The sequence below is a fragment of the Microcaecilia unicolor genome, chromosome 3 (genome assembly GCF_901765095.1).
Source record: "Microcaecilia unicolor chromosome 3, aMicUni1.1, whole genome shotgun sequence".
Taxonomy (NCBI): Eukaryota; Metazoa; Chordata; class Amphibia; order Gymnophiona; family Siphonopidae; genus Microcaecilia; species Microcaecilia unicolor.
Genome location: NC_044033.1, coordinates 344,319,600 through 344,326,780, shown reverse-complemented (window position 1 = coordinate 344,326,780; position 7,181 = coordinate 344,319,600).

Here is a 7,181-nt window from a genome sequence, read left to right as displayed (position 1 = left end):
AATTATGGTCACTACCTCAAAAAAGATAGTGGAATTAAAAAAGGTTCAAAGAAGAGCGACCACAATGATAAAGGGGATGAAACTTCTCCCACATGAGGAAAGGCTAGAGGTTTGGGCTCTTCCACTTGGATAAGAGGCAGCTGAGGGGGGATATGATTGAGATCTATAAAATCCAGTTATAGAACAGGTAAAAATGAATCAATTTTTCACTTTCAAAAAATACAAAGACTAGGGGACACTCAAAGAAATTACTAGGAAATACATTTCAAATATGTATTTCTCACTCCGGAATTGGTGATCGCCATTACGGAATAATGTAAGCCACATTGAGCCTGCAAATAGATGGGAAAATGTGGGATACAAATGCTACAAATAAATAAACTCGCTGCCGGAGCATGTGATAAAGGCTGTTAGCGTATCTAGGTTTAAAAAAAAAAAGGTTTTGACAAGCTCCTGGAGAAAAAGTCCATAGTTTGTTATTGAGATGGATATGGGGGAAGCCACTGCTTGCCCTGGCATTGGTAGTATGAAATGTTGCTACTAATTAGGTTTCCTTTGTGACCTGGATTGGCCACTGGTGGAAGCAGGATACTGGGCTAGATGAACCATTGGTCTGACGCAGTATGGCTATTCTTATGTTCTTATCCTTCCATTTGTGCTATTGTTTCTGCTGATTGTAAATAAAGAAGCTATTTATTTTTATAATGTACTTGGGCCTTTGTCAGTTCTATCATTATATTTAGGCTTTGAATCCATATCTGTAAGTGAACACAATTGTTTTCCGAATTACATACTTTTCCATACCAGAGTGCTAACTTATAATCATTTATACTAAGAATTTACATTCCCTAATTACCTGTCCTCTGCTGGAAGCGAGGTAAACTGTGTTAGCCTGACAGACCTGCATAGCCCCGATCCCCCCCCCCCCCCCTGTTTTTCCCCTCCTCCCCAGACAGTGTCAGAAACGCCTTCCCACTCCCTTACGGTAGGCCCCCAGGCCTATTTGAGATCCCTGGTGGTGCAGTGGGGTTGTTAGGGGCAGTAACGAAGGCCACTCATTGCTGCCCCTCGTAGCCAAGAGAAAATGGCTGTCGCATCCTGTCACAGTTGGCCTAGCTATGTGAGTCCCAATACTGAAAACTGCTGACACTGCATAACCATAAGCTCCTACCCAGTGTCCCCCCCCCCCCCCCCCCCCGTATCATCCATGACCTGCCCACTGGTGCCATGGGCAGTCAGAGACGATATTCAGCAGTTCTGCTGTTTAGTGTTACTGAATATCTTCACTTAAGAGGTGCAGAATGATTTAAGCAACCCGGAGGTCAGCTAAAAAGGTCTGACTGAAAGTATGAACATGTTGAGGGAGGGACAAGGAAGGAGATTGAAATTTAAAGCATAATAGGGTATTAGAAATTCTGGAAATGGAAATATCATTAAGGGGACGAGAGTGCAGTGGGGAGACAGGGAGGGAAAAGGGGTAGAGAGAAACTGAGGTGGTGGTCTGACCAAGGTGGAAATGGAACATGTGGAATCATCAAGTGAGATGAACTGAAAATGAAGTCTAGAGGGTTGCCAGCCGAGTGGGAACTGAGACATGTTGGGTGAGATTGGCATTAGAAATGAGAAAAAGAACAAGCAGGTATCCAAAGAAGGAAGATTAAAGTCACCAAGAAGTAGAAGGGGATGATAGAGGGTGATGTGAAGGCAAGTAATTCTTCAATAAAAAGAGAAGTCGGGGGAGGAGAGTGATATATTAGGGTTACGAAAAGGTGCAAGGAAGAAAGTAAGACAGAGAATTAAAGCTTCAGAGATATAAAATGGTTTGAACAGACAGACTGTTACCTGAATAGAAATAGGCAACACCGCCACCACAACATGAAGGAGGTGGAATGTAAAAGGAGAGAAAGCCGGGGGGGGGGGGGGGGGGGGGGGGCGGGAGGAAAGACAGACAGGTGTAAAGTAAGGCTGCTCCGTCCCCTGAACACGGCCACATTTCAGTGATGCAGAAAACGTCAAAAGAATGCAGAGAAATGAGGTCAGCAACAAGGAAAGCCTTGTGCCTGAGCAACCATACATTAAGGTCAATTTTCAGGGACTATTTGGGAAGGCAGGTGCTGGGGCAGGAGGCCAAGGGCCAGGATGTAGAAACAGAAGAAAGCAATAGGGGTGTGAAGGGAAGAAGCAGGACATGGACAAATCAGAACCAGTACTGAAGATAGGGAAGAAGGGAAGTTGGTGGGGGGCATATCAATGAGGGGAACCTAGTGAGAGAGTAAAAATGTAATTAATAAAGATAAAATAGGGCAGAGCGTGGCACCCCCAAGGACCACACAAGGAGCATGACCTGCTCCTTTGTCATAATCCTTTGGCACAAGTGCCTTGCTGCGGAATTACACAAATAGTCACGGGGGAAGTAACATCACCTTGTTGCAGTAGTGGTTTGAGTCAGGGACTATCAGGGAAAGTGCAAAATTCAATTCAAAAGCTTGATGTAGTAAGCTTCTCCTGCCTGTTTAAATTACTCTGAATAGCTGGGGGGGGGGGGGGAATAACCACGTAACTCCCAAAAACTACAGCCCGTAGAGCTAGGGCCAAAGTATCAAATGGGTCCTGAGGGTCCTTCAAGGTAGTACCCTCTTCCACCACAATGATGGTCTTTGTTACCACCACAGCCACCTTAAGCTGCAGGCTCCCCTCTTCAATATGCAGGAGATAAAGCCTTCCTATAGAATGACTAATTTTAATCCTCATCTCTTGGCTCTCCCATTTCACTAAAATCATTTCTAACTGTTGGGTGCATGGGGAAGGATTTGGAAGGCTTTCAGATCCCCTGCAAAGAATCCACCGCTTGACTGCTGTTGCTCAGGATTTGCTCTGACACTGTCAGGACATTCACCACCTGAGAAATCAAGTATTGCTGCTCTTACCTATTAAAAAAACAAACACCCCACACATCACTAATCATTTTCTCCTGGGGGCACCTCTTCCCCATGAATTTTCCCAAGCCTCCCAAAGGTTTGAAGTTCATGGATTCATTCTCTCCCAACCCGTCAATTCTCTGCCTCTTAGGAATCACCACCTCCCCCCCCCCCCCTCCACACAGGTCCTCCCCAGCTGGCTCAACCTGCTTGAGGAAAAAGGGGGGGGGGGTAAGAAGTCCCTCCCCCCTCTCAACATACCCTGTAAGCAGCAGCAGGCCTATTGGCTCTAGATGCAGAGGAATCCTCTTCAAGCCTGCCAACTCCAATGTAGCAGCAGTTCACACACTAAATTCAGAACCACTGCCTGAACTACACTCCAATGTTCTTCAGGACAGTCCTGCTCTTGAACATCAGTGTTGCCTCTGCTCTCATTACTCCACCTCCAGTTTACAGCTACCCCAAGCTGCATCACCCCTATCGTAACCACATGTTGTACAGAATCTCTGCTTCTCCACTCTCAGGCCCGAGAGCTGTGACCCACAGCACACTAAACTACTGAGCCAGTCACTCTATGCTCCCCCCCTTCCTCACCTGCTACTGGGAAGACCAGAAAAAGAAGCACCACAGGCAAACAGAATTCACAGACCTTTTTTTTTTTTTTTTTTTTAAAGGCAGAGGGGATCAACAACAAAAGAAACAAGTGAACTTGGCCACAAAGTGGGGTGTAGGAAGCAACTATTGAGGACCCAATAAAGTTACTTCCTACAAACCACTTTGCAGCTGACTTTTTTTGTCTGCTGCTAATTGCCTGGTTTGGCTTTCAAGCTTCCTACCCTAGGACTAGGAGTTAAGATGCCAAGGCACATGGTCTCACTCTGTGCCCCAGTCAGAGAGGTAGGAGTGAGGGACCCGACTACCAGGCACCCCCCAGGGCAGGCATCAGTCTGCACTGACCCATCCTTTTCCAAACCCCAGATCCTTAGGGCTTAACCCCAACTGATCTGGCTTACCTTCTACCTGTGGTGGATGCTACCATATACTGGAGACTGAGAAATACTGGTTGGGTGTGGGCTGCAGCGTCTTAGTCACTTTGAAACAAGTAGTTCTCACTCTCCATCTGCTGGCAGATGTGCATAAACCCATGCATCTGGACTGATATAGAGGGATGTTAAGGAAGGGTTCATTAGCCTAGATTCTAGACTTTTAGAACAGGACCATCCTCAGGTTAGTTGTGGAAAACAGAAGATCTGGACACAATATTAGTGTTTTAGACTCCTGGATTCTACAATTGACCCTGTGTTTACCCTTTTCCTATCAATATTGAAGTTCCTCCCTCCTACCCTGTTTTTTTACACTCCTCCCCCTTACCTTTAATATTAGACTATACACTGCCTAGACATTCATTCAATAGGTTGGGTAGTAAGCTTTTCAATAAACTTGACTCTTGCCATCCAAAGGCCAAGCCAACTGTAAAAGACTACCTTTCCAAGGAAGCTGCTTGAGAATTGCTCATAGCCTCCATAACCAGACCAAAACAGATTTTTTTTTTTTTTGGGGGGGGGGGGGTGGAGGGGAGTTGGGAATCTACTATAAGCATTTCTTGCCAGCCTCTGAAGGCATAAAGTTCCAGGACTTAAGACAATTACTTCATAGAGAATGAAACTATCACGTCAATTTTATAGCAACTGCCACTCTGTAAGGGAGCTCTCAAGAAGCATGATCATAACCATTGTAGCTTTCTTGAACTAGCCCTTATCAAGCTACATGAGGGATCCAAAAAAGGAGCTGCTTACATTGCCTACCTCCATCTGTGAATCCATGAGCTGTTAGGTCCCTGTAGGACACCTGAGATTTCCTTCCTCTACATACTGTTACCTGCAAGGAGAAACAGCAGGATCCCATCTGGGGTATGTTGAACCCAACATAGTACTTAAGTCATGGACCATTCTATACAGCTGTCTAGAGACAGACTATAGAAAAACAAGCTGTGTTTAAACATTTTTTTTTTTTTTTACTCTGGGTCTGTGAACTCTGCTTTGCTCAGATTGTGGTTTTACATAACATGTCTCCCCAGGTGACTCAATCCCATATCCTGTCAGGAATATAGTACCCTACAGATCATCTCATGGCCTATATAAGAGCTACTAGGAGTTCATGCCCTGAAGAATGGAGGCCACCAGCAGCCCTCTCTCAACCTCCCCACCGAGACAGCTACACTCTCTCAACCTCCTGCTTCTCTTGCCAACCAACTCTGACAATTCAGAACACTAACACCCCAAATATCAAGAATAACCTTTAGGGCCTTTGTGCAGGGGGCACAGAAAGGGCTCTGGGAGGATCCTGAAGGCACTGCACTAAAGCAAAGAATGCCTAAAGAAGTTTCTCTCTAGTAAAGAGACGTTACTCACCTGAGGCAGGAGTTATGAGGATAGTGCAACATTCCCACATATGGGTGGCCAGGCATTCTAATATGAAAGCTGACAGAATACAACTCCTAGGGGAGGAGAATAGGTATATGTCCTACTGTCCTCAGAGAACATCTGCTACAAGTGAATAACTTTTCTCCAAGGAAAAGCAGGACACCGTATTTCCACAGATGGGAAGCCCTAGCTACCAAGATGTTTGAAATAAACAAAAAATATTGGGGGGGGGGGGGGGGGGGGGAAGAGAACACTGATAAGGTCTAGAACATTAAACAACAATAATATATGCACACACAATGTACTAGCCTGAACATAAGAAAAAAGTGGGTCTAGGCAGATAGGAGTTACATTCTACACCCCAAATAGATTCTGAAGGACTGACTGACCAAGCCAGCTGTCACATTGGGAGTCTTGGTCAAGACAGTAGTGAGCGATGAATGTTATGACTACATTGCAGCTTTGAAAATTCTCTGTGGAGGCGGACTTCAATTGGGCTACCAACACAGAGGCTCTGATATAACCTTCCAAAGTCAGCCCAGCTTGGGCATAAGTAAAAGATTTAATCTGCTAGCCAACTGTTTAATGTGCATTGACTGATGGCTTTCCTCATCCTGTTAGCGTGAAAAGAAACAAAAGGCTGGGTGGACTGTATGGGCTTTAGTCAGCTGCAGGTAAGCCAAGGCTCTCTTGCAGTACAAAGTGTGCAGTGTGCTCTCACCAGGATGGGCATAGAGTTTTGGAAAGAAAGATCACAGAATAATTGACTGCTTAAAATGAACTCCAACACTACCTTAGAAAGGAACTTAGGATGCATCTAGAGAACTACGCTGTGATCTTGTGTAAGGTGGATCAGCTACTAAAGCCTGGAGCTCATTGACCCTGCGGCCTGAAGTAACTGCCCTCAAGAATAAGATTTTCCAACTTCAGATGACAATATCAAGTGGCCCAAATGGGGCTTTCAGCAGATGGGTGAGAATGACATTGAGATCTCATAATGCCATGGGAGGCTTGACTAGGGATCTGAGTAATAGCAAGCCTTTCACGAAGCAGACTACTTGGGGCTTTAGAGATGGGCTTATCTTCTACATGTTAAAGGCAAGGATTCACTTCAATGTAATTGACACAAACAGAGTTGGTCTTGAGCCCAACTGTCAGACTCTGTTAAGTGTAGAAGGTACTCGAGCAGTTTTTGTGTAGGATAGGAAAAAGGATCTAGGGCCCTGCTCTCACATCAGACAGCAATTCGCCTTCATTTGCAATTATATGACCTCTTAGTAGAATCTTTTCTGGAAGCAAGCAGGACATGGGAAAAACCCTAATGCAGTTGGAGAGAATCAATTTAACCTCTCAACATCCAAGCTATAAGAGGTTATTTGATACAAGGCTTTCCTTAACATACAATGCTACCCCCTCCACCAATTCGATCCACCCTATCACTACGATATAATCTGTACCCCGGTATGACAGTGTGTCACTGGTTATCCTCTTTCCACCAGATCTCAGATTCCTATTATAATTAATTTTTCATTTAGTGTAAGATATTCTAACTCTCCCATCTTATTTCTTAGGCTTCTGGCATTCACATACAGACATTTCAAACTATGTTTGTTGTTCCTATTACATCATGTTCAGTACTTGACTGTATTAAAATTGCAATCTTTTGTCTGACTTTTATTTAAGGACACCTGACCTACTACGGTCTCTTTTGCAACCTCACTATCGGGATACCCCTATCTTCCCTGTTTTGGTGCTAAAAGATACCTTACTCCAAACCGTGCACTTTTGAGCGACTGTCGGCCTTCCTCCAGTCTCTAGTTTAAAAGCTGCTCTATGTCCT